A 27,407-nucleotide genomic window follows, 5' to 3' on the forward strand; every position below is an offset into this window, starting at 1 on the left:
TTGAATGGTTTCATAGTTAGGACCTTCTGGAATTTCCCCCTCATCCCCTTCTTCAAAGATCTCAATTAGGGTTAGCCTGATGAACTGGTGTGATTCGCGGCAATGGGAGTTGAGGTAGGAGAACCGAGGGTGGGCATTTTAGGCATCCTAAGAATTCCTCTTTGGGCAACCAAGCCACTTCTTGGCCTAGTTGAGGTGCATTGTGGAGCAGGCAACAAGGGTTGCCTTGGGTTTGCAAGCAAGGCTTGAGCTAGAGCATGGGCTTGGGCAGCCCTTTGCTAATAGTGGTTTGCTACTACTAATAGTGGTTTGTAATAGTTGAGGTGCATTGTGGAGAGCAGGTGATGGCAACAGGGGTTGCCTTGGGTTTGCAAGCAAGGCTTGAGCTAGAGATGGGCTTGGCCGCCCCGACAACCCGATCTCGACCTTGGCCGGTTCTCCAATGTTGCATCATCTGCTGCATTAATGCAGAGGCCAACTCCTCAACTTGTTGTCCAGATGTGGACTCATTGATCTTTCTGTGAGATGTGCTAGTGGTCTTGAATGAGGTTTCTGATGTACCCTCATGGAGTTCTCGGGAACGTGTTTCCTTAAAGTTGTCATCAAATTCCATAACACTCTTATAGCATTGCTCAAAGGAGGTATGGGCATACAACGAATTGTGTAAGGGTACGTCATCTAGACCTTCCAAAAATCTCTCTATTAATCTCTCATCAGAGAACTTGTCTTTAGCATTGTAGCCAGAGGAGATATTTGACTCTATTGATATAGTCTCAAATGGTTTCATCATCCCTTTGTCTGATGTTGTGTAACTACTCCACCGGGATCCATCTGCTACCTTGGCAAGAATATCCTACCTTGAAGGCCTCAACTTTCAAGGACCTAAACCATTGGCTTGCTTTACCGTCTAGGGTGAGGCCAAAGGCACTCACCTTAACTTGATCTTCCATGTGGCTAAAGACTTCACAGATCTGGTTGAACATCTCCAAATGTGGGATGGGTTCTCCCATCCCATACAATTTAGTGATTAGCTTTTAGATTTTTGCAGGTTTATTTTATTCTAATCTGGGTCTTGGTGTAGGTTGCACTAGAGCTGGGGGTGTGATGCCCCACAACCACCCCCTCCCTATTTCCATGGCTAATCTTAACATTTTTGGTGTTATCCGTACCACGGCTAGAGTTGGTATTGGTTGAGGAATGATTGGAGGATTAGCAAGGGGATTAGATTGATAATAGACCATTAGAGGCCCTTATCTTATGGGTGGGTTCAGTTGTGCCCCTTATGGTCCCATGTGATACCATGGGTATGCTCCCTGTTAAAAGATTCCTGCCCCCTCTGCGCAACACAACCTGGGGTGCTAGTAGCGGAATTAGCACTTCTTGCATATAGGGCAGAGTCTCTCACTCAGGGCCTCGCCCACCACGGATATCCGAACAAGAGACTAATCCCTTGGTTCTTCCAAAAGTCGAACCCAGAAAAACTTTCCTTGCCTAGAAAGCACAGGCGATTCCTCCAGGATATTTTTATTCTAACATAGTTAAGAGCCTTAACTAACTAAACTGATCCGACCAAACCCGTAAGTCTCATGGTCAGATCAAGAAAGAGACTTGCACTTGGATCATAGAGACCAACACTTTTTTCCTCATCGAGAGGCACAACCGTTCATTCTTTTCCATAGAACAAAGACTATCCGGGATTTACTTCATCTATCGTACCATAACAGGATTGAGTCTCATTTTAGGGATCCATCAGTCCAACCAGTCCCATGGGTTAGCCAATGTAGTGATAGGATCCATTTAGGAAATTGGTTATGTTTTTCCCCAGGTACCAGGGAAAAGAGTTCCCAAGCCCCCTAGCCCGGCACTTCAAGCAAACTTTAAGATAGTCACAACACTTACACACCCAATATGAAATTGCTTATTTCATACATTCAGCTATATTTAAAATAATCTTTTAATGAAACCATAGTATCATTGATCATAATCCTCCAAAGTATCCATGTTAAATTCTAATTTCTAATCATTCCTTTATCGGTGTACCTATGGCATCAATGGCAACCAGAACGCTCACCACCTGTTCACTCAAGGCCTTTTCAATAGTTCCTAGCTCATAGTACCCGGAAATACATTCACTTATGAAAATCTAGATGGACTCTCCGTTGAAGATCAGCAAGATCAACCAACAGATCCATATAAAAGAGCCATTAACTCATCTGTTGAAGACCAGCAAGAACAATCAACCAGATCCATGCCCGAATTTAAAAAACAACTCTAACTCCTTGCTCCATTTTCTTCCTCGACACATGCATGGGTATCTTCGGCAACCCAGATCCTGAGCACCATATGGTCAGCACCCTCTAGGCTCCTTCGAAGGTCACCTAGCACTTCACTCATAGGCCGCTTCCTTGGTCCCTCATCCACCATACCGGAAGAGCTCACCATTTAAATCAAACCGAGGCTGGTCAAGACCTCGGTCGACCTTGATACTACACGAGACGTCCTCCGTTTACTCTCTGTCAGCTATTGCAACTTTATCAATTAGGTCTCCACACGACCTCATTCACAAGATGGTCAAAATGCATTCCCAGCATTCTTGATATAAAACAGTCATTTACAAAAAGGTTATAAATATAGTAATCACATTTAGTAACTTTTTCTACTTCGATACTGATGATGGGACTTTTTCTAAATTTTTACCAATTGCTTGGCCTGGTTAAAGGTACTTTTTCTCGACGGATATTTTCATATTCTTTCTCAAATTTCTGAAGTGAAATATATTCAATATTCTTCTTTTGGGTAAAAGATTCATGGAATTTACAAAAATCAATTCTACCCATATTTCCCAATAAAATTAATAATGCTCAAAATTTTCCTTTTGATAAATTCTCATATTTTGAATTATGCTAAAAATTCCTCTTTTACCATTTGATTTCTTGGATCTCAAATGTCATGGGAATTCCTCTTTTGAAAATGATTGAATTTTAAATGTCATGGAAATTCCTCTTTTATCATAAAATAAATTTATCTAAAATTTCTCTTTTCTTTAATAAAAATATCCATTATTTTAAATGTGCCAAGAATTCCACTTTTACCATTTAAATGATTGAATTCCAAATGTCATGGAAATTCCTCTTTTATCATTTAAAAATTTCTCATGCATAAAATAAATTTATCTAAAATTTCTCTTAAATTAAATAAAATTATCCATTATTTTAATATACCAAAATTTATCTTTTTTCCATTTAATTACATGGATCTCCATTATCATGGGAATTCCTCTTTTTGCATAAATATAAAATTACCAAAAAATTCTCTTTTTTTAAATTAATTATTTATGCATAAACACTAAAAATTAGTTTCCAATGAATTTGATGAAAATCATTCTTTTAGCATAGGGTGTCCAATCCTAGAATATGGTAGGAAGTCCTCTTTTAGCATTATGCATAAAAATAAGATATGTATTATTTTCTAAAAATTTTACCATAGCTTCACTGCTATTACTGATAATTTTTAATTTTTTTCTAAAAAGAATAAGACATTACAATACAATTATCGTAGAAAGTCTATTCATAATCTTAAATCCAAATTATGGAATTAAAATATAAATTTAGTCATAATCATGATCTTAATTATGATAAATCTACTAGATTAGGCTATTTCTACTATTCTTCTTTTACCAAAATGATAGGATTTATCTCTTTCACATTTATAATCACGTAAAGTAGTTTTTTAACTAATAAGAATTTACCATAATTTTATTATCATAAAAGCATAAAAAAGCTATTTTCTTAACCTCTAGCTTAACAAGCTCAGAGTTTGATTTTGAATTAAGAATTTATCAATGAGGAGAATTCATTTGCTAAAGAATTAGTCATAGGAATGACTATTCTTTTGGGAGAGAGAGATATACATAAAAAGCATTCTAATTAATCATTCTAATTAAGCATAAAGATTCACTTTTTTCTTAATTATTCATTATAATTCTTAGAAAAATCTTGATTTGCATTAAAAATAATTATTTAGAAACTTCTCAAGCTTCAGAGGGGTTGAGAATTGAAATCATTTGAGAATATAATCAAAAACCATGAAATTCCTTCTTACCTTTAGGTTTGGCTTGCTTTTTTATCTAGAAGTGAAGCCCCCAACCAATAGATTGGTTTAGAAAGCTCCAAGATTTGTTGAAGAGAGAGAAGCTCCAAGTTCTCCAAAAGTAGAGGATTTTTAAGGGATAATAGAAAATATCATTATTTTAGTGTAATATTGGCATGGTATAGTTCACAAATTTTTTTACAAAAGACTAAGGATCTATTTAAAGGTGAGGGAGGCCACTAACCAAGTCCAATTGGGTTCTAGAATTTTCCAGGTTCAGTTTGACTCAATTTGGACAAGATTTGGACCAGTTTGGCTCTCTTTTTTATTTGGTTTGATCTAGGATTGAGGAGAGATAAAAATATCACAATTTTTTTGAATTAAAAACCCTTCCACATGTGTGAAATAGAGGCACCTACCTCAAGAGTCCCCCTCTCCTTAACAAGGTGTCAAAAATGCATCATTATTCTAAAATATCTCTTTTTTTTAGTAATATCTCATAGTTTTTAACTAATAAACCTTGTACTCAGTCAACTCTTCATCTTATGTGAGCATTTATTCATTTTTGGATATTTTCTTTTATTCTTTGGATTTATCTAATCCCAACACTTGGATTAATCCAATTGGCCATTGGAACCTTAATTGGACCATAATCTAAAAATTTCTGAAAATGTAGACCCTTAGGCTAAGGTCCTTTATACAGATTTTCAATTAATTCCAAATGCACATTGGAAAGGTCATTTTGAATTTCTGTTTCAAGGGAATCCATTTTAGACACTAGGAGGATTTTTATATCCAAAGATATCTCAATTTTGGATTATCTCTCTCTGGACATTTTCTCTCTCTAGTCTAAAACAGGGTAAAAAAAGATCTTTCTTCTATTTCAAAGAGTGGAATAATTACAAGAACAGAAAGGGAGGTTCTTACACCTTTACATCTCAAAAGCTGGAGGGAATCTTACACCTGTGGTGGTGGTGGGTTTGTTGATATACAGGTGGACTCGGTTGATGAGACAAGGCTGGGTAGGCCCTTTCTCTCTAGTATGATGTCTTTGGTCCTTGAGAATATGGACATGGCCCTAGGTTTTGTATGGGTCCTTGGGCCTATATGAATCAGCCACTCATGAGATAGGCATGGCTCTCTCTAGACTAGTGGTTAATGGCTTTCACTTTGCCCTATTTTCGCTCTAGGATCTAGAGACTCTGTGGGCTCACTTTATTGTTGATGTTCCATACCTTTCACCCTAGGCTGCAGTTCTTCTGACTATGTGTTTCCCAAGATAAAGTTGTGGAGCCTCGAAGCAAGACTCCTTTGTGAATTTGTGGGAGAGGTAGGAACTTGCTCTTGGACATGTGGTCTCTCCATACACTGAGCTTTGGGTCTCTCCATACACTGAGCTTTGGGTTCTCCTGTGTCAAGCTTTGGGTTCTCCTGAATAATTTGGAATGGGCATACACTTCGAGAAGGAATGGCTGTGGAAAAAATGGAATGGCCATGGAACTGCCAAATTTCAGAGATTTTTCAGAGAATTTAGGACTATAGGTCTGACTGCCACCTTCTATATTCCCTAACAATGCAATTGTACCCACGTGGTTAAATGAAATTAAATGCACTTTATGTCCACTTAATGCAGTTATTCTGTTTTTAATGCTAACTGCCACATTATTCAAGGTTGGATATTTCCCCAATTTTAGCCAAAGAGAAAGGAACTGGCGTGGCACAAGTGCCACAGCCGTGGCTTGTGGAAGGAAAGTCTGTTTGCTTCTCAAAAAAACCTACAAAATGAAAATTTTACCTTGTTTACCCCCAGATTCTTGCAATTTCAGGGTATCTTCCTAATAGTTTTTTAGATTTTTTTATTTAATTAAGAGCTAAATCTAGTCTCAAGCTATCTATTGATGCCTACAAGGTTTTTAAAAACCTAACTAATTAAGATTAATTTGCTAATTAAGCTATGGTAAAAACTTAATGAAAGAAGAACAAAAAATAAAAAATTTGCATGAATGTCAAGGGCAAAGATTGAACACTTACTTGCTTCTCCCACACTCAATGAAGACCTCAATGATCCTATTGACCTCCATAGCTCCATAGACACCATCAAACAAGAAAAAACAAGCTTAAAACACAAACCAACAACGGTGGATTCGCACTCCAACTAGGCCAAATGAGGACTCTAGAAAATGAACTAAGTGGAGGACTCTAAGCTAAATGCAATCCCCAACAATGGCGCCAAAGATGTTAATCCTAACATACTACCTTGCACACAAGAGAGAGGGAGAGAAGAAGAGAAACAACATGCGAGGGTCGAGTTTGGAGATGTACACTTAGCCAACCCCTAATGAGGGTTAACTCCTTGATGTGAAACCACTAGGGGCTCACTCCACCTCTACTTGTGTCACACCCAAGTAGAGATTCAAGAGCTAGTTAGAGAGTAAGAAGGAGGGAGCTATGGAAATCTCAACCTTCACTCCATCCCACATGCATGCAAGAGGGACCTTGGTAGAGATTCAAGAGCTAGTTAGAGAGTAAGGAGGGAGCTATGGAAATCTCTCAGGGGGGTCACTCACAAAAAAATGTGAATATCACGTGCGTTCAACAGAAGCATAATTTTAATTTAAGAAACTTACAAAAATATATTTACATAAGAGTATGATTTAAAATTTTTTCAAAAAAATTCACAAATTCATAAAGAAAAGGGGATATTATATAGATTAAAAAATTCACAAATAAGGGATTTAATAATCCTTATGAATTCTATATTCTAAAGTGTCATTTTCATGCATAGAGGTATGCATAAAAGATTATTATTTTATTGTAAAAGTGTTACTTTTCTCATATTTGATTTTCATGCATAGAGGTATGCATAAAAGATTATTATTTTATTGTAAAAGTGTTACTTTTCTCATATTTGATTTTCATGCATAGAGGTATGCATAAAAGATTATTATTTTATTATAAAAGTGTTACTTTTATCCTATTTGATTTTCATGCATAGAGGTATGCATAAAAGATTATTATTTTATTGTAAAAGTGTTACTTTTATCATATTTGATTTTCATGCATAGAGGTTGTTTTTGGCTTAAACCTCTCCAAAGTAATTGGTGACCACTCTTGCTTCAAACAAGAGTAGAACCCTGAATCCCTCAAGCCAAAGGAAAGCTTACAACTCTATGTAAGAGCTAAATTTTTCTTACTTTTTAATTTTAAATCTATGGTTTTCTTGATTTTCTTGTTTCTTATAGTTGATTGAAGTAAATTCTAATGCTATGCCTTGAATAAAAGGCCACCTCCTTCTCTTTTTTACAATTCATCCCTTCTTTATCCTAGAATGATTAACAAAATAATTAATTAAACTTTTCTTATTGTTTACTCTCTTGGAAAATTAAAAATTATGTAGATTAGAGTCCTTTACATCTAATTGGGGTTAATTTAAGTTGAAAATAGAATGATAAAAATGAGAAATGGTCAGCCATACAAAGGAGGTTATGGCAAAATATACTAGAATTTTGTGGAAAAGAAAGTGTATTTTTATGTTATTCCAAAAGAGTAATTCCCACCGTTTTTGTGCATTCTAAAAGAAATATTCTAACTTACTCCATGTACATATTCACCTATGAATATGCATGGATATCACTCTGATATTAATTATTAAAATTAATTTCCATGCATAGAAAGATGAATATTGAAAATTTTTATTATAAAAGTGTTGTTTTCATTGAATTTAATTTCTATGCATAGAAAGATGCATAATGGAATTTTTATTATTATAAAAGTGCTATTTTCATTGAATTTAATTTCTATGAGGAAAGATGCATAATGGAAATTTTTTATTTTATAAAAGTGTTATTTTCATTGAATTTAATTTCTATGCATAGAAAGATGCATAATGGAAATTTTTTATTATAAAAGTGTTGTTTTCATTGAATTTAAATTTATGCATAGAAAGAGGCATAAAGGATTTATTTTTATTTCAAAAGTGTTATTCTCGTTAAAATTGATTTTATGCATAGAAAGCTGCATAAAGGATTTATTTCTATTTCAAAAGTGTTATTCTCATTAAAGTTGATTTCTATGCATAAATACATGCATAAAGAATCTTTAAATACATCCTTTATGCATAGAAAGCTGCATAAAGGATTTATTTCTATTTCAAAAGTGTTATTCTCATTAAAGTTGATTTTTATGCATAAATACATGCATAAAGAATCTTTATATCAAAATTAGAATTCTCTTAAATTCTATGTTTAAATTCTATGAATAGATGTAATGAGATATGATGAGAATCAGATAGGTGTGAATGAATGGATGGATGGATGTGATGTGAATAGAGGTAATGAGATGTGAGGTGAATAGATGTAATGAGATGTGATGAGAATCAGATAGGTGTGAATGAATGGATGGATGTGATGTGAATAAGAGGTGGTGAGATGTGAGATGAATAAGAGGTGTTGAGATGTGAGGTGAATAGATGTGATGTGAATCAGGTAGATGTGAATGAATGGATGGATGGATGTGAGGTGAATAGATGTGATGTGAATCAGGCAGATGTGAATGAATGGATGGATGGATGTGAGGTCAATAGAGGTGATGAGATGTGAGGTGAATAGATGTGATGTGAATCAGATAGATGTGATGTCATGTGAATTAGGATGTAAATGAATGATATGGGATGTGAGTGGATGTATATGAAAGAATGGATGTGAACGCGTATGTGAAGAATGGATGTGAATGAGTATGTGAAAGAATGGATGTGGATGTATGTGAAAGAATGGATATTAGATGTGTGTGTGAAAGAATGTGATGTGATGTAAAGAGATGTGATGTGACATAAATATATGTGGATGTGAAGTGATAGATATGAATGTATGAAAAGATGTGGGTAGTACAAGTGAACGATTGGATGGATGTGGATGAATGAGATGAGATGTGTATGAATGAGATATGATGTGGATAGATGTGATTAGATGTTATGTGGATAGAATGTATGTGATGGGATGGTGATGAGAATGAATGTGATGGATATGAATGAATGTGATGTGAATCGGGAGGTGAATAAATGAGATGTGATGTCATGTGAATTGAGATGTGAATGAATGTGATGTGAATCGGGAGGTGAATAAATGAGATGTGATGTGTTGGGTAGATACGAGTGGATGAGATCTGAGGATAAATGAGGAAAGATGTGTTGAGATGAAAATGATGTGATTGGATGAAAATGATGTGATTGGATGAGAATGGGAATACATATGAAATGGATGTGATTTAAATAATGTGGATTGATGTGGAACAATGTGGAAAGACGAGAGTTCATTATAGAAATTGCATTTATGACCTGTTTTTAAATGATTGTTTTATGTCAAGAATGTTGGGGAAGAATTTTGACCGTCTTGTGAATGAGGTCGTGGAGACCTTACTAACCAAATTCTTAAATGGATCCCATCACTATAGTGGTTGGGCGGTTGGCTAACCCACGGGACTGGATGGGGTTAGGCTAGACTGATGGATCCCTAAAATGAGAATCAATTCTGTTATGGTACGATAGATGAAGTAAATCCCAGATAAAAATTGTTCTATGGAAAAGAATCAACGGCTATGCCTCTCAATGAGGAAAAAAGCGTTGGTCTCTATGATCCAAGTGCAATCTTTTCCTTGATCTGACTGTCGGCGGACTTACGGGTTTGGTCAGATCAGTTTAATTAGTTAAGACTTTTGACTGCATTGGAGTAAAATTATCCTGGAGGAATCGCCCGTGCTTTCCAAGCGAGGGAAGTTTTTTCGGGTTTAGTTTTGGAAGAACCGATGGATTAGTCTCTTGTCCGGATATCCATGGGCAAGGCCCCAAGTGAGGGACCTTGCCCCATGTTAGAAGTGCTACTTCCGGTGCTAGCATTCCGGTGCTAGCACCCTTGAATTTGTTGCGCGATGGGGACAGGGATCTCTCAATGCCATTATTCAGGAGTATCATTTTTACCTTAGAAATCACTCACATGATGCACATTTTGTGCAGCAACAACATTATTTCCATCTCCATTATGATTTTTTATAAGATTATGGGTCATATGGCAACAATGATAGGCTTGGTTGGTTCATGGTTGTGGTGCATAATTTAAGCTAACACGACAGTTCTATTGGCTCTACAAGTGGTACGTATAGTTTTAAGGATCCATAATAAATAACCCGAATTCACTAGAACATTTTAAAGAAAACAATAATGAGGTGGGTGTATTTTTGGGTTTATATAGGTGGCATATGTAGTCTAGTATCCCTAGTGATTTGGAGACTGGTCACATGGGAAGGGTGAGCATGATGGTGTAGGTATATGTGTGAAATGAGATTTGAGACACCATCAAAATTATAGTAAGATGTTGAGCAATTCATAGATGCATGCCACATGCTTGAGTGGTGTTTCTAACATTTGTGTGTGGGAGTGCAGCCTCATCCTATCCCTCCAGTGTGATGCTTGGACTTTCATAAGATTTTTTTGGTTTCTGGTGGCCTTATGAACCGTAGAGGCTCACATGATTGTAGCACAGTACCAAGCACCTTGGGCTTGCATTCCATCAAGAGTATGTGCATGGTATCCCCCATGATTCACACAAACGGCTTGCATGATTTTGTGGATCATGTATGAATGGTGATTGGTCAAGTTGTGCCTCAAGAGGATGGGCAGATACATGCATATATACAGTGCTCTCTCTCTTGAACATCGTTGCACATTGGTCCTATGTTTATGGCCGACTATGAATGGTTGATAGATTTACAACAATATTGGGTGAGGTATTTTCCTTTATTACTGATGAGGGAAATAGCGAGGGAGTGGAATACTATCTCATGAGCTGCACTAGGCCAAAAAGCATCCTCAACCAGGATATGACAGATGCGATGGATGATTATGGGTTTTATTTTGATTCCCACAACATGATTGTGGTAGGCCAGTTCTACTAGAAAAAATCCAGCATTGTCTCATGGGAGTCTTAAGTTCTAGTAGTGGCAGTGGGAGTGAGAAAAATTTGCAAGCATGTGGGGGGAGGAACCCCCCCACATGCTTACAAAGTTTCATTACTAACAAACTATAGACGATGCTTGGGTATGATGACATGGGATAAAGTTGGATTTTCAAGGCCCCTCAAGCACTAGGAGACTTGAAAAATGCACATTGGGCACTCCTTAACATATGAAAAATCGTTTGATGGATGACCAAATTTTGCAAGCATGTGGAGGGGACCACTCCCACATGCTTACAAAGGTTCTTCACCATCGGATGATGTTTAGGTATGATGACATGGGGAGGAGTGGATTTTCTAAGGCCTTTTGAGCACTAGGATAAAAAATGCTCACTAGAAACTACTTGGACATATATCAAACATCCTTTGATGGTGGTGAGACCAAACTTTGTAAGCATGGGATCCCCCCCGCATGCTTGCAAAATTTCATCACCAATAGATGACGTTTAGGCAGCCAAAATTTCATTGAATTTGTAATCTACGAGAAGTGTTTTTAATACAAGTACACTTTGATGTTTATTTCTCAATATCTTGGGTTTTATTGTCTTTTTCTCTCCTATAGTTTTTCAAGTTTATCTCGAAGGCATTATTTTTATGTTCATAGGCCTCATATGGATTTACAATTTTTCACACAACATGTATGCATGAAAGACTATAAGCGTATAAAATTTCAATGAATTTAGAAATTTTAGAAATTTTGTCTTTATTAAAAAAATATAATAAAAATTACTCTAAAAATTAGATTACTTTAAACATGGAACGAAGTTCTAGAAACCCTAAGGAATTAGTGAGATGTTGCATCAGAGGGGCTCTTATAAATAAGGAAATTACTAAATATAATAAAAATTACTAAAAAAAATTAAGAGTTATTTATTTTCATTCTATAAAAATAAAAATATAAGTTATATTTTCAATTTTTAAAGTTATAAATATAAGTTTAGAGTCTTTCATTTTCATTCTATTCTTGTTTTATTTTCTTCAAGAACATGGCTCGTACCAAGCAAACTCCTAGGAGGATTGATCCCATGAAGGTGAGGCCCCCAGCACCGCCCACACATCGCAAACATGGCTCGCACCAAGCAGACTGCCAGGAGGATTGATCCCAGGAAGGTCAGGCCCCCAGCACCACCCACACATCATAAACGTCAGTGGAGACCTGGCATCGTTGCTCTTCGAGAAATTAAAAAGTATTAGACGACGACATACCTTCTGATCCCGAGGAGACCTTTTCATCTCCTCGTTAGGGAGATCATGGATGATTTGAACGTGAGCTGGTTATCTTGATGGCATCGTCGGGTCAGCAATAGTGAGGCTCCCACACGATGGACAGTAGTAGCTCTTCAAGAGGTTGCTGAAGCTTTTTTGGTGGACATGTTTGGTGACACACAATGTATGCAAAAGTCCATGCCAAGAGAGGCACCATCACTAACAAAGATATGTAGCTAGTTCTACACATGCAGAAGTGGAGGGAAGATTATGGTGATGAGTCATAGATTTAGGGATATCTTGTAATCTCATGTATATGCCACAATGTAATCTCATGTGATCATGATGTAAATGCTTTACTTAATGAAAATATATTTTTTTGATCCTTGCCAAGTGTCTACTTGATTATATTTGGCAATTAAAATTGTATTATGATTTCAATTGCCCAAATTAATGATTAAATATTATTTGTTGATCGCACGAATACAACAAAACTTTAAAAATATATTTTTATTAATATAGAAACTGTTACAACATGACATAGAAGCAAGTACAAAAACCCTAAACTCTGTGCCTCTTAGTACTAGGCTTAGCAGAGTGAGTAGGAGCTTTAAGCGAAGGAATTACAACAAAATTTCCTTCGAGCTCGAGTTGGATAGCATGAAGATCATTCTTCTCGGTAGCAAGGCCTAGGCCAACAAGTGATTGAATCTTCCCTCCACGCTGAGCTTCGAATAAATATAGGATCTTGGAGCGCGTCACAAGCACCACCTTCTCTAAGCTTGATGTCACAGGCATGTACTTGAATGCAGCACCCTTTGTTAAAACCTTGATCTTCATGAGAGAGACTTGTCCATCAGGAGAGCATCTTTTGTGAAAGACAATGATGTCTTGAAAAATCTTGCCAATATATTCCTTCAAAGATGCATCCTAGAATCTTCCTCTGCCACCCCTTGTTCCACCATCTCTTGATGTGCAAACTCATTGACATAAATAATTTCCTGAAGAAAATATTTTCATGTAAAAATAAAATATCAAAAATTATTCCAAAATACAATTGCATGAAAGAACATATTTTCAAATAAGTTGAAATTATCTATGTGGGGCCTTAGGGGCCTGGGGACCCCACACATGCAAGATGGCATGCATCGGGGCCTCTAGGCATGCCAGCCGAAGGTTGGCGAAGGATGGCCCTGATTTTGTAGCTGGTGAAGGATGGCCCTGATTTTGTAGCTGGCGAAGGATGGCCCTGATTTTTCAGCTGGCGAAGGATGGCCCTGATTTTGCAGCTGGTGAAGGATGGCCCTGATTTTGCAGCTGGTGAAGGATGGCCCTGATTTTACAGCTGGTGAAGGATGGCCCTGATTCTGCAAAATCGAGACCATCCTTGCCAGCCTTCGGTTGGCATACCTAAAGGGCCCCGATGCATGCCATCTTGCATGTGTGGGGTCCCCAGGCCCCACACAAATTTTTAGGAAGATTTAAATAAAAAATTTACGTACCCTCTCAGCCTGATCATTTTGTTTCCTACTGATGGTGCATCTAGGTCTGCCCTAGTGATCGCTCTATCACCATGTACAGGGTTCGAGAGGTCAATGCATGGTCGAGGTCCAAAGAGCTCCTCCTGCAACCTCTCAAATTCTGCATCTGAGATATCATACTCAGGAGCAACATCTGCAACACTTCTTTGGATATGGATGATTGTAAAGACATTATCCATGCTCGTGCCATCGTATCGGCCAATCTCAGCTACTTGTGGAGGGACATCCACAGTGTCAAAGTTGATGAGGTCTTCATCAACATCCCAGACAAGGTAGCAGTACAGATCTTCCTCCCTCAAATCCAAACCCTAAGGACATCCTCCATGAGCAAGTACTCAACACCATCTATAAAGATGGCACTCAATGATGCAAGTTTTGCATTCTTCTCTTTGTAGGTTGGGTTGCCTCCTGGTGGATGGTCAACAAGTCCAAAGACAAGCTATGCGCCTCCTCCATCTTGCTTCTCCAGGACTGTCTCCTCTAGCTCCTTCTCTTCATAGGTGAGAAGAGGTACCACTGGCTCCTCATCATTCTCCTCTTCAAAATTAGAGCATAATATACAAATAGCAAAGGCAATATCCCGCTCGATAAGATCGATCAGGTCTGTCGACTCCAAAGTGAGGGGCATAGAGGTAGATTGGAAGGGGGGTGTTGAGATATCGAGTTCATCTAGTGAGGCAGTGGACGCTGATGACCGGCCTGGGGGATAGGCCCACACTTACACCACTGGCATGGTTGGTGAGATCATGGGTGATATGCGGCCAGTGGGATGACAGGCTGTGTGACAGCCATTCTAGAGACTGGCATAGTTATAGCGCCAGCTCATTTAGTTGGTTCACACTATAGAGAACCCTAGTATGTATTTAGTTGAGTACCTTTTCATAGTGTGTACTCTTATCTTTGTATATGGTGTGTTGAGTGTTGTGTAAAGTAGAAGAAGATTTTCAGCCTCTCACCTTGTGTGTTCTCTTTTAGGGTTTTGTGAGTGTGTGTGTCCTTGCAAGAGCTCAAGCTCTCTTCTCCCCTGCATCTTTTCATGGTATTAGAGCCTGGTTAAATGCTAAGGGCTGAGCTACAAGCAAGAGAAGCACAGAAAGCGGTACAAGAGTAAGAGCTTCATTTACTCTTTCCTATTTGTGTTGGCGACACCCTTGTTGTCAGGAGCTCTACAAGCGGCACTGGCAAACGATCTCTGATTGAGGAGCTTTCTTCACGGGAGTAAAGCTATAAGGAAACTATACTGTCCTATCGGACGAAAATTTTTGGGCCGAAAATGTGTTTCGGGCGCGTTAGGATTTTGTTTTTTGGAAAGCACGTGATTTCGAGCACTGCGAGCAACGGGTGAGTCATCGATTCTCTACAGAACTCTGTTTTAAGAACTGCAGGAAGACAGATTGGTTGTGCAGACATTTTGTGTGGTGCAAGGAGGTCAACAGTTGCCATTGTGGGTGTATGTATGCACATTGAGGTCACTAGTTGTGACATTTGAGTGTAATACAGTACCGCTGCAGAAAATACAGCAGTTTGTGCAAGACAAAAACCAGAGTGCTATTTCTAGTAAATTTGTGTGTCTGGCAAGATGTCAAATGATGGCATAAACCAGATTGTTGCTGAGAAGCTTGACAAGAACAACTTCCATGCTTGGAGGTTCAGGTTGACAAATTTCTTGATGGGAAAGGGTTACTGGGACTACATAGAAGGTGAGCATGAAGAGGCACCGGAGATACTGGAGATCAATCCGACTGCCTGCTCTGCAGATGTGAAAGACTTCAAGGATTGGAACCAAGGAGCCATAAAAGTTATGTATTGGCTCTCTATCTCAGTATACAGAACACCATGATTGGGAACATACAAGATGCCAAGTCCCCCAAGGAGGTGGAAGGACACCTTGGTAAAACTCTATGAAACAAATACCAAGTTGAAGAATGAAGTTTATACTATGGAGAAAAAGAGTATGTCTGTGAATGACTATGCATTGAAGATCAAGGGTATTGTGGAATCCCTTGCATCTATTGGCATTTCAGTAGATGATGATGATAAGATGGAAGTCTGTCTACGTGGTCTCGGGCCACGTAGACAGATGATGATGATGATAAGGTGGAAGTCTGTCTATGTGGTCTCGGGCCACAGTACAAGGCATTCAAGACGTCTATTCAAACTCGGGACAACATTCCCAATTTCACAGATTTGGTGTCTATGTTGATTATAGAAGAGAAGAGCTTGGGTGAAGACCAACACTCTTTCTTCACAAAACAAAAACAATTCAAAGCAACAGGTCCTCTCAATCGAAGCTCGATTTGATGCAAAATCCATGGAGAAATTGATCCTCCTCCACCAGCTTCTTTTCCTCATTATAGGAAAGTACATTGTAAAATTGCCATTTGTGGTTTTTCTTCTAAGGTTGATTTACTCTATGGTTTCAAAGGTCTTTCATAATTATCTTGTGATAAAGGGGCTCATCACACCCTTGGTATTTTTTCATCACCTTTGTGGGAGAGTGAATTATACATGCATTCTTTGTGGGAGAGTGAATTATATATGCATTCTTTGTGAGACAAGCATCGTGTACATGCTCTAGATCTTTAAAGAACACACTTCCACTTCTCAGTGAAAAAGGGAAAAACGTTCATAATATGTGCAATCTATGTGCTAGAAATCATGCCTAGATTCATAAAAAACAAAACCAAAGCCGAAATGAAATGGTTAAAACAAAGCATTCAATCCAAGCAAATATCCAAGGTTAAATCTAAGACGATGTGAATCAGATAGATATGAATGAATGGATGAGATGTGATGTCATGTGAATCAAGATGTAAATGAATGATATGGGATATGAGTGGATGATATGTGATGAAAATAGATGTGAATGTATAAGTGAAGAATGGATGTGGTTATGTATGTGAAGAATGGATGTGAATGTATATGTGAAGAATGGATGCGAATGTGTATGTGAAAGAATGGATGTGGGTATGTATGTGAAGAATGGATATGAATGTATATAAGAAGAATGGATGCGAATGTGTATGTGAAAGAATGGATGTGGTTATGTATGTGAAGAATGGATGTGGATGTATGTGAAAGAATGGATGTGGGTATGTATGTAAAGAATGGATGTGGATGTATGTGAAAGAATGGATGTGGATATGTATGTGAAAGAATGGATGTGGATGTGTATGTGAAAAAATGTGATGTGGATGTGTATGTGAAAGAATGTCATGTGATGTAAAGAGATGTGATGTGACATGAATATATGTGGATCTAAAGTGATAGATATGAATGTATGAATAGATGTGGGTAATCTTACATGTGAACGATCGGATGGATGTGGATGAATGAGATGAGATGTGTATGACTGAGATATGATGTGGATAGATGTGATGTGATGTTATGTATGTGATGGGATGGTGATGAGAATGAATGTGATGGTGGATATAAGTGACTGTGTTGTGAATCGGGATAGATGTGAATGAATGTGATGTGAGATGAAATGGATGTGATTTAAATAATGTGGATTGATGTGGAACAATGAGGAAAGATGAGAGTGCGCTATAGAAACTATAATTATGACCTGTTTTTAAATAACTGTTTTATGTCAAGAATGCTGGGGAAGCATTTTGATCGTCTTGTGAATGAGGTCGTGGGGGGACCTAATATAGTAAAGTTGCAACAGTTGATGGAGAGTCAATGGAGGACGTCTCACGTAGAAAGGTTGGCTGAGGTCTTGACTAGCCTCGGTTTGATTTAAATGGTGAGCTTCTGGTACGGTGGATGAGGGACCAAGGAAGCGGCCTATGAGTGAAGTGCTAGGTGACCTACGAAGGATCCTAGAGGGTGCTGATGATATACGGTGCTCGGTCTCTGGGTCATCGAAGATACCCACACGTGCATCGGGGAATTTATTGGAACAAGGAGTAAGAGTTGTTTTCTGAATTCGGGCATGGATCTGGTTGATTGACCTTGCTAGTCCTCAACGGATGAGTCTATGGATCTTTTATATGGATCTGTTTGTTGATCTTGCTTATCTTCAATGGAGATTCCATTTTGATTTTTATAAGTGAAAATATTGCCGATTATTACTATAAGCTAGGAACTATCGAAAAGGCCCCTGAGCGGACAGGTGGTGAGCGTTCTGGTTGCCAATGATGCCATAGATACACGGAGATGAAGGAAAAATTAGAAACAGTGACACTATGGTTTCATTAAATGATTGTTTGAAAGTCAGCTGATTCTGTGAAAAAGGCAATTTCATATTGGTTGTGACTAGTTTTAAGTTTGCATATTGGTTGTGTAAATGGTGTGACTAATTTTAAGTTTGCATGAATATCCGGCTAGGGGGCCTAGGAACTCTTTTCCTTGGTAACCGGGACAAAACCTAACCAAATTCTTAAATGGATCCCATCACTACAGTGGTTGGGCGGTTGGCTAACCCACGCGACTAGATGGGGTTAGACTGGACTGATGGATCCCGAAATTGAGATTCAATTCTTTATGATGGTACGATAGATGAAGTAAATCCCGGATAAAAATTCTTCTATGCAAAAGAATCAACCGTTGTGCCTCTCAATGAGGAAAAAAGTGTTGGTCTCTATCCTTGATCTGACTATGGGACTTACGAGTTTGGTGAGATCAGTTCACTTAGTTAAGGCTTTTGAATACGTTAGAGTAAAATTATCCTAGAGGAATCGCCTGTGCTTTTCGGTCAAGGGAAGTTTTTTCGGGTTCGATTTCGGAAGAACTGATGGATTAGTCTCTTGTCCAGATATCCGTGGGCGAGGCCGCAAGTGAGGGACCCTACCCCACATAAGAAGTGCTACTTCCATTGCTAGCACTCCTAAATTCGTTGCGCGATAGGGACAGGAATCTTTCAGCTTGTATCAGACTGATTTGGCTAATGTGGATCAACCGAGAAGCCAAAAATGTCAAAAATTTAGGAAGTAACAATAAAAAGTTAGAAATGTGTGATGAAATTCATACAAATTGATATTCAGACTGAAATTCATAAATTAGTAATTGGGTCTTCAGATGGAAGTACCGCAATTGCATGGAATCCTTGACTTCCTTGAGGCCTAGACATGATGGTATTTACCTTATAATTCCAAGGACCGTGACTACCTGTATATATCGAGGGTATAACTGTAGCTCTTTACTGGTAGTATATACGAGTAAATCTAAGACTTGAAATTATAATAAAAAATGCTATCCAAATGATGAATTCAAATGTGGTTGATATGATTTTAAAATTTTGGTTGAGAATTGATGAGTTGATTTGGATTCTAATTGAAAAATTATGATTCCTGAGTTTTGATTGAAAAGCGATAAGCTGAGCAAAACCACAATGAGGATGAATGGGACGAGTTCCTGTGATGATCTTCGTAACTATGACGATAATGACTCCAGCAAATCACTAAGAGGTTAGTGGATTGTGGTGAGACAGATTGCTACTATCAACACTTGACCCAGTGGATCAAGTTAAGGGATGTCAAATTAAAAATCTGTATAATTGAAATTCCCATGGAGGACTGTTTAGATGGAAATTTCGGTTTAATGAACCATTATTTTGTTAAAGATATGAATGTTATGATCTAAAAGAATCGTTATCTGATGATGAGTTCTATATAAGGGATCTTTATCCCAGGATTCTATTGGGTTGACCAGGCTATAAGGAACCCTAGAATCAGTTGGATCTTAAGGGAAAGACTTGTCCTCTAGTTTGCGAGATGAGGACATCTCGCGTTTTTTAGTGGGGTAGGACGTAAGATTCCTCCCTCTAGATTTTGAGGTATGCAAGTATAAGAACCTCCCCTTCAGATCTTATAATTACTCCCCTCTCTGAAATAAAAGAAAGATCCTGTTTTACCCTGTTTTGGACTGGAGAGAGAAAATGTCTAGAGGGAGGTAATTCAAAATTGAGATATTTTTGGATATAAAAATCCTCCTAGTGTCTAAAATTATTTCCTCTGAAACAAAAATTCAAAAAGAACTTTACAATGTGTAATTGGAATTAATTGAAAATAGGTAAAAAGGACCTTAGCCTAAGGGTCCAGATTTTCAATTTTTTAAAAATTATGCTCCAATTAAGGTTCCTATGGACCATTAAGATTAATCCAAATGTAGGGAGGAGATAAATTGAAGAATAAAAGAAAAACCCCCAAAAATGAGTAAATGCTCACATAAGATGAAGAGTTGATTGAGTAAAAGGTTTATTAGTTAAAAATTAAGAGATATTTAGAGAAAATGATGCATTTTTTATACCTAAGGAATTTTTCTCCAGAAAACATTTCTTTCTTTATATAAAAGTTGCAATATGTACATAGAGCAGCTCGGCTCCAGAAGTCAAAATCTCTTCGGGAGACGCATAAGACGACGGTACTGGCCTATAGACATGCCCTGATACAAATGTTCCCTTACTTCTAAGAGAGCTACTATCTTCTCCTCACGAATAAAACGACTAAGGAGTCTGTATATTTGGCAAGAAAGTCTGAAATTTCAAGGCCTTGAGTGATATAAAATAATGCCATGTATCACTTTCAGCTTCATCACAATCATGGTCAATGAGAGATTCCGCCTCAACATCACACGCTGGTCGCAAGAGGCGTGGACATACTACCCTTGAGTGATATAAAATAACGCCATGTATCACTTTCAGCTTCATCACAATCATGGTCAATGAGAGATTCTGCCTCAGCATCACACGTTGGTCGCAAGAGGTGTGGACATACTACCTTGCAAACCACTTGTGCTGGCGTCTCTCTGCTGGGTTAGGAAAATATAGATGCTCAAAATGGCCTGCGAGTCTAGCTCGGCTCGTTTGAGTTGTAGCAGAAGAGATGAGATGCTTGAACGCAGTCATGTCTTGTGACTTGGTAAGGTCGAGAATACCAGATAAGTGTGGAACTTCCATCTATAAAAATAATTTCTTTGATTAAAAATCTTCATTAATGAAGCTCACGGAATGAAAATACAATATGTAATGCTTTTTCTTAGTTTTTATTATCAATTTCTGATAAGAATTTATTTGTCCTTATTAGCTTTCAACAAAGCTCTCATACCAGCTGCTATGAGACCCCCCTCCGGGGCGCCGGCGGCGGCAGAAGCAGCGTCGTCCTCCCACGCGGGGCGGGGATTCACACTCGGGGCCTCACTTGCGGATGTCCGGAGGAGAGACCAACCCGGCGGTTCCTTCGAAAAATCGAGCCCAGAAAAACTCCCCTCGCCCGAAAGGCACGGGCGATTCCACCATGGGAAAAATCTTCTAACAGCGCGAGAATTATCCTAACGAGTCAAAATCATCACTATTTTAAACTGATCTGACCAAACCTGAAGTCACATGGTCAGATCAAGAAGAGACTTGCACTTGGTCCATAGAATCACCACTTTTTTCCTCCTTTGAGACACAACCGTTGATCCCTTCTCACGGAACAAGGTCTTCTCAGGACTTAATCTGACTAACATAACTAATCGCATCATCACTATTTTAAACTGATCTGACCAAACCTAAAGTCACATGGTCAGATCAAGAAGAGACTTGCACTTGGTCCATAGAATCACCGCTTTTTTCCTCCTTTGAGACACAACCGTTTATCCCTTCTCACGGAACAAGGTCTTCTCAGGACTTAATCTGACTAACATAACTAATCGCATCTTAGTTGTTTTGCAAGAATCCTTTGATCTAGCCTAACCTCGACCGGCCAACCACCTGACCATTGTATTGGTGGGATTCCTTTATAAATATTTGGTTGTGTTTTTTGCCCGGGTACTGAGGAAAAGAGTTCCCAGGCCCCCTAGCCGTCATGCAAAAATTAAGGTAGGCATACCACGTCCACACCCAATATGAAATTGCCATTTATAACAGATCCAACTAGCTTTGAAAACAATCCTTCAATAGAAATTATAATATTACTGATCATCATTCTCCAAAATTCTGAGTCCATTGTATTACAAAATGTGTCCTTTGGACTCTTGACCAGCTAGCCAACCAACGAGATCCAGTATCAAAATTTGATTCAAAAAAATCTTTCCTTTTAATCCATCCAAATCTTCCTCGACACATGCATGGGTGTCCTAGCAACCACGAGCCCATGCATCGCCTTGTCAGAACCCTCAAGTATCCTCCTCCTCCTTAGGTGTCCTAGCACTTCACTCAGGGACCGCTTCGTCGGTCCTTGCCCATTGTACCCGAAGCGCACCATTTTAACCATACCAAGGCTGGTCAAGATCTCGGCAGGCTTTGCCGCCAGCGATGTCCCTCAACGACTCCCCACCAGCTATTACAACAAACCTCCTCTTAGTAAAACACATGCCAAATGCTTCCTCCAGCATTCTATTGTAAAACAGTCCTTTAAATAAAAAATAGAGGTTCCAATGCAAATAAAATTCCCAGTTTGAGATTGGTTCCACAAAACCCCCTTTTTGCATAATTCCTAGTTTGAGATTGGTTCCACAAAACCCCTTTTTTCATAATTCCCAGTTTCATAATGAGAATCCTTGATCTCTCACAGGGTAATCTACCCATCATTTGACTGATTGTCCAACTAGATTCTTGGTGAGTTCAGTTAAAGGAAAACTAGTTTAGTTCAACGGTAGTCTATTCTTTGTATTTAGGAACTGGAATAGGTCATGAAGTTTTGCTTGATTCAGATCGAGAGATGGACAAGTAGGTTTACTGTCTGTCCCTTTTGTAGTCTAACCAAATTCATTTGGTTTAGTTCTAACAAGGATTCCCTTCAGCTAAACATCTAGTTTTGGATAAATACCAATTTAGTGATTTAACCACATAAAATATCTAAAGATATTCTTTCTACCATTTAATTTCTCAACCTTAATTCCATAGGTAGAATTATGGTGTAAATTCTTCTTTTGACACTAAGAATTAATTCAAATCCTTCTTTTCTTAAATATCATAAAAATTCTTCTTTTAACTAAATACCAATATCTATTTTTTTGAATAAATTTGAAATACCTCCTTTTCGCATTTAATGAGTGCAATCCAAATGTCATGGGAATTCCTCTTTTATTATAAATTAAATCTATCTAAAATTCCTCTTCAAATTAAATAAAAATATTCAATATTTCAAATATACCAAGAATTCTCTTTTTTCATTTAAATGATTGAATTCCAATTATGATGATGGGAATTCCTCTTTCATCATTTAAATTTATACATGCATAGAATAATTTTAACTAAAATTTCTCTTAAAAATTACATAAAAATATCTATCAATCCTAATATGACAAGAATTTCACTTTTTCTATTTAAATGATTGAATTCCAAATATGGTGGGAATTCCTCTTTCATCATTTAAATTTATTCATGCATAAAAATAAATTTGACTTAACTTTCTCTAAAAAATTAAATAAAAATATCTATTAATTTCATTATACTAGAAATTCCACTTTTCTCATTTAAATGATTGAATTCCAAATATGGTGGAAACTTTCATCATTTATGAAAGATCCCTTTCCCCACCGCGCAACGAATTCAGGGGTGCTAGCAGCGGAAGTAGCACTTCTTGTGCGGGGTAGGGTCCCTCACTTGGGGCCTTGCCCACCATGGATATTCAGACAAGAGACTAATCCATCGGTTCTTCCAACTTGAAAAAATTTCCCTTGCCCGGAAAGCACGAGCGATTCCTTTAGGATAATTTTATTGTAACGTAATCAAAAGCCTTAACTAATTGAACTAATCTGATCGAATCCGTAAGTCCCATAGTCAGCAGATCAAGGAAAAGATTGCACTTGGATCATAGAGACCAATGCTTTTTTCGTTTATTGAGAGGCACAGCCGTTGATTCTTTTCCATAGAATAATTTTATTAGGGATTTACTTCATCTATCGTACCATAATAGAATTGAGTCCATCAGTCCAGCCCAGCCCTATGGTTTAGCCAACTGCCCAACCACTGTAGTGATGGGATCCATTTAAGAATTTGGTTAGGTTTTATCCCAGGTACTAGGAAAAAGAATTCCCAGGCCCCCTAGCTGGATATTCATGCAAACTTAAAACTAGTCACACCACTTACACTAATATGAAATTGCCTTTTTCACAGAATCAGCTATCTTTAAAACAATCATTTAATGAAATCATAGTGTCACTGATCATAATCCTCCAAAATATGCGGTTGAATCCTAATTTTCAATTTTTCCTTCATCGGTGTACCTATGGAATCATTGGCAACCAGAACGTTCACCACCTATCCACTCAAGGGCCTTTTCGATAGTTCCTAGCTCATAGTAACTGACAATATTTTCACTTATAAAAATCAAAATGGAATCTCTGCTAAAGATCAGCAAGATCAACCAATAGATCCATATGTAAAAGAGCCATAGACTCATTCGTTGAGGATGAGCAAGGTCAATCAACCAGATCCATGTCCGAATTTAGAAAATAACTCTTACTCCTTGTTTCAATTTCTTCCTCGATGCACGTGTGGGTATCTTCGGTGATGACCCAAAGCCCGAGCACCGTATGGTCACCCTCTCTAGGATCCTTCACAGGTCACGTAGCGCTTCACTCATAGGCCGCTTCCTTGGTCCCTCATCCACTATACCGGAAGCTCATCATTTAAATCAAACCGAGGCTGGTCAAGACCGACCTTGCTATGCGAGACGTCCTTCATTGACTCTCGTCAGCTGTTGTTGCAACTTTATCAAATTAGGTCCCCAGGACCTCATTCACAAGACGGTCAAAATGATTCCCCAGCATTCTTGACATAAAATAATTATTTAAAAACAGGTCATAATTACAGTTTCTATACCGAACTCTCCTCTTTCCACATTATTCCACATCAATCCACATTATTTAAATCACATCCATTTCATCTCACATCACATTCATTCACATCTATCCTGATTCACATCACAGTCACTTATATCCATCACATTCATTGTCATCACCATCCCATCACATCACATCTATCCACATCATATCTCATTCATACACATCTTCACATCCACATATATTCATGTCACATCACATCTCTTTACATCACATCACATTCTTTCACATACACATCCACATCACATTCTTTCACATCCACATCCACATCCATTCTTTCACATACATATCCACATCCATTCTTTCACATACATCCACATCCATTTTTCACATACATATCCACATCCAACACCATATTAGATAATTTGGGAAAAATCCCATTCCCATTTGAAAAATGGGAGCATGGTGAACTTGTCCAAAAGTTTGTCAAAACCCCCTCATGTGACATATCATTAAAAAGATCTTGAAGAGTAGAATCTAAATCTATGATCTCTAACAAATTTGGAGTTAGTATGTTTAAGATATGTCCAAAACTATATGGAGTAATTGATTCCCAAAATGTGAGATTTTTCCCAAATTACCTAATATTGACTTATCCATTCTTTCACATACATCCACATCCATTCTTCACATACATAACTGCATCCATTCTTTCACATACACATTCGCATCCATTCTTCACATATACATTCACATCCATTCTTCACATACATAACCACATCCATTCTTTCATATACACATTCACATCCATTCTTCGCATACATAACCACATCCATTCTTCACTTATACATTCACATCCATTTTCATCACATATCATCCACTCATATCCCATATCATTCATTTACATCCTGATTCACATGACATGACATCACATCTCATCCATTCATTCATATCTATTTGATTCACATCACATCTCATCACCTCTATTCACCTCACATCTCATCACCTCTATTCACATCACATCCATCCATCCATTCATTCACACCTATCTGATTCTTATCACATCTCATTACATCTATTCACCTCACATCTCGTCACCTCTATTCACATCACATTACATCCATCCATTCAGTCACACCTATCTAATTCTCATCACATCTCATTACATCTATCCACCTCACATCTCATCACCTCTATTTACATCACATTCATCCATTCATTCACACCTATCTGATTCTCACATCTCATCTCATTACATCTATTCACCTCACATCTCATCATCTCTATTCACATCACATCCATCCATCCATTCATTCACACCTATCTGATTCTCATCACATCTCATTACATCCATTCATTCACACCTATCTGATTCTCATCACATCTCATTACATCTATTCACCTCACATCTCATCACCTCTATTCACATCACATCCATCCATTCATTCACACCTATCTGATTCTCATCACATCTCATTACATCTATTCATAGAATTTAAACATAGAATTTAAGAGAATTCTAATTTTGATATAAAGATTCTTCACGCATCTATTTATGCATAAAAATCAACTTTTGTGGGAATAACACTTTTATAAAAATCCTTTTATACATCTATTTATGCATAAAAATCAACTTTAATGAGAATAACACTTTTGAAATAAAAATAAATCCTTTATGCATCTTTCTATGCATAAAATCAATTTTAATGAGAATAAAACTTTTGAAATAAAAATAAATCCTTTATGCATCTTTCTATGCAAAAAAATCAATTTTAATGAGACACTTTTGAAAAAAAAATCCTTTATGCATCTTTCTATGCATAAAATCAATTTTAATAAAAAAATTTCCATGATGCATCTTTCTATGCATAGAAATTAAATTCAATGAAAACAACACTTTTATAATAAAAATTTTCACTATGCATCTTTCTATGTATAGAAATTAATTTTAATAATTAATATCAATGATATCCATGCATATTCATAGGTGAATATGTACATGGAGTAAATTAGAATATTTCTTTTAGAATGCACAAATGGTGGGAATTACTCTTTTGGAATAACATAAAAATAAACTTTCTTTTCCATAAAATTCTAGAAAATTTTACCATAACCTCCTTTGTATGGCTGACCATTTCTCATTTTTATCATTCTACTTTCAACTTAAATTAACCCCAATTAGATGTAAGGGACTCTAATCTCTACACAATTTTCAATTTCCAAGAGAGTAAACAATAAGAAAAGTTTAATTAATCTTTTTGTTAATCATTCTAGGATAAAGAAGGGTTGAACTGTAAAGAAGAGAAGGGGATGGCCTTCTCATCAAGGCATAGCATTAGAATTTACTTCAATCAACTATAAAATAAGAAAATCAAGAAAACCATAGATTTAAAATTAAAAAGTAAGAAAAATTTAGCTTACATGAAGTTGTAAGCTTTCCTTTGGCTTGAGGGATTGAGGGCTCTACTCTTGTTTGAAGCAAGAGTAGCCACCAATTACTTTGGAAAGGATTTTGCCAAAAACAATTGAATTATCAAGAAAATTCAATGTAAATGGCTTTGGGTAGGAGTAGAGTAACAGTGCATAAACACCATTAAGCTTTTACAAAAGGAGGAGGCTTCTATTTATAGGAAAAAATGAGCCTCTAACTAAGCAAACTGATTCTAGAATTTTCCAAATCCGTTTGGTTAATTTTCGACCATTTTTGGATCAGTTTAGCTTACTTTTTGGATCTAGTTGAAACAAGAGAGAAAGTGATTGTTTATGGACGAACTGATAAAGAAAAATCTGTTACCGGACATCTGTCATAGATCTCCAATAAGATCATTTATCTTGTTTAAGAAATTAATTTTTC

This window comes from Cibotium barometz, chromosome 8, assembly GCF_041138505.1.
Source record: "Cibotium barometz isolate CiBa-2024 chromosome 8, ASM4113850v1, whole genome shotgun sequence".
Lineage (NCBI taxonomy): Eukaryota > Viridiplantae > Streptophyta > Polypodiopsida > Cyatheales > Cibotiaceae > Cibotium > Cibotium barometz.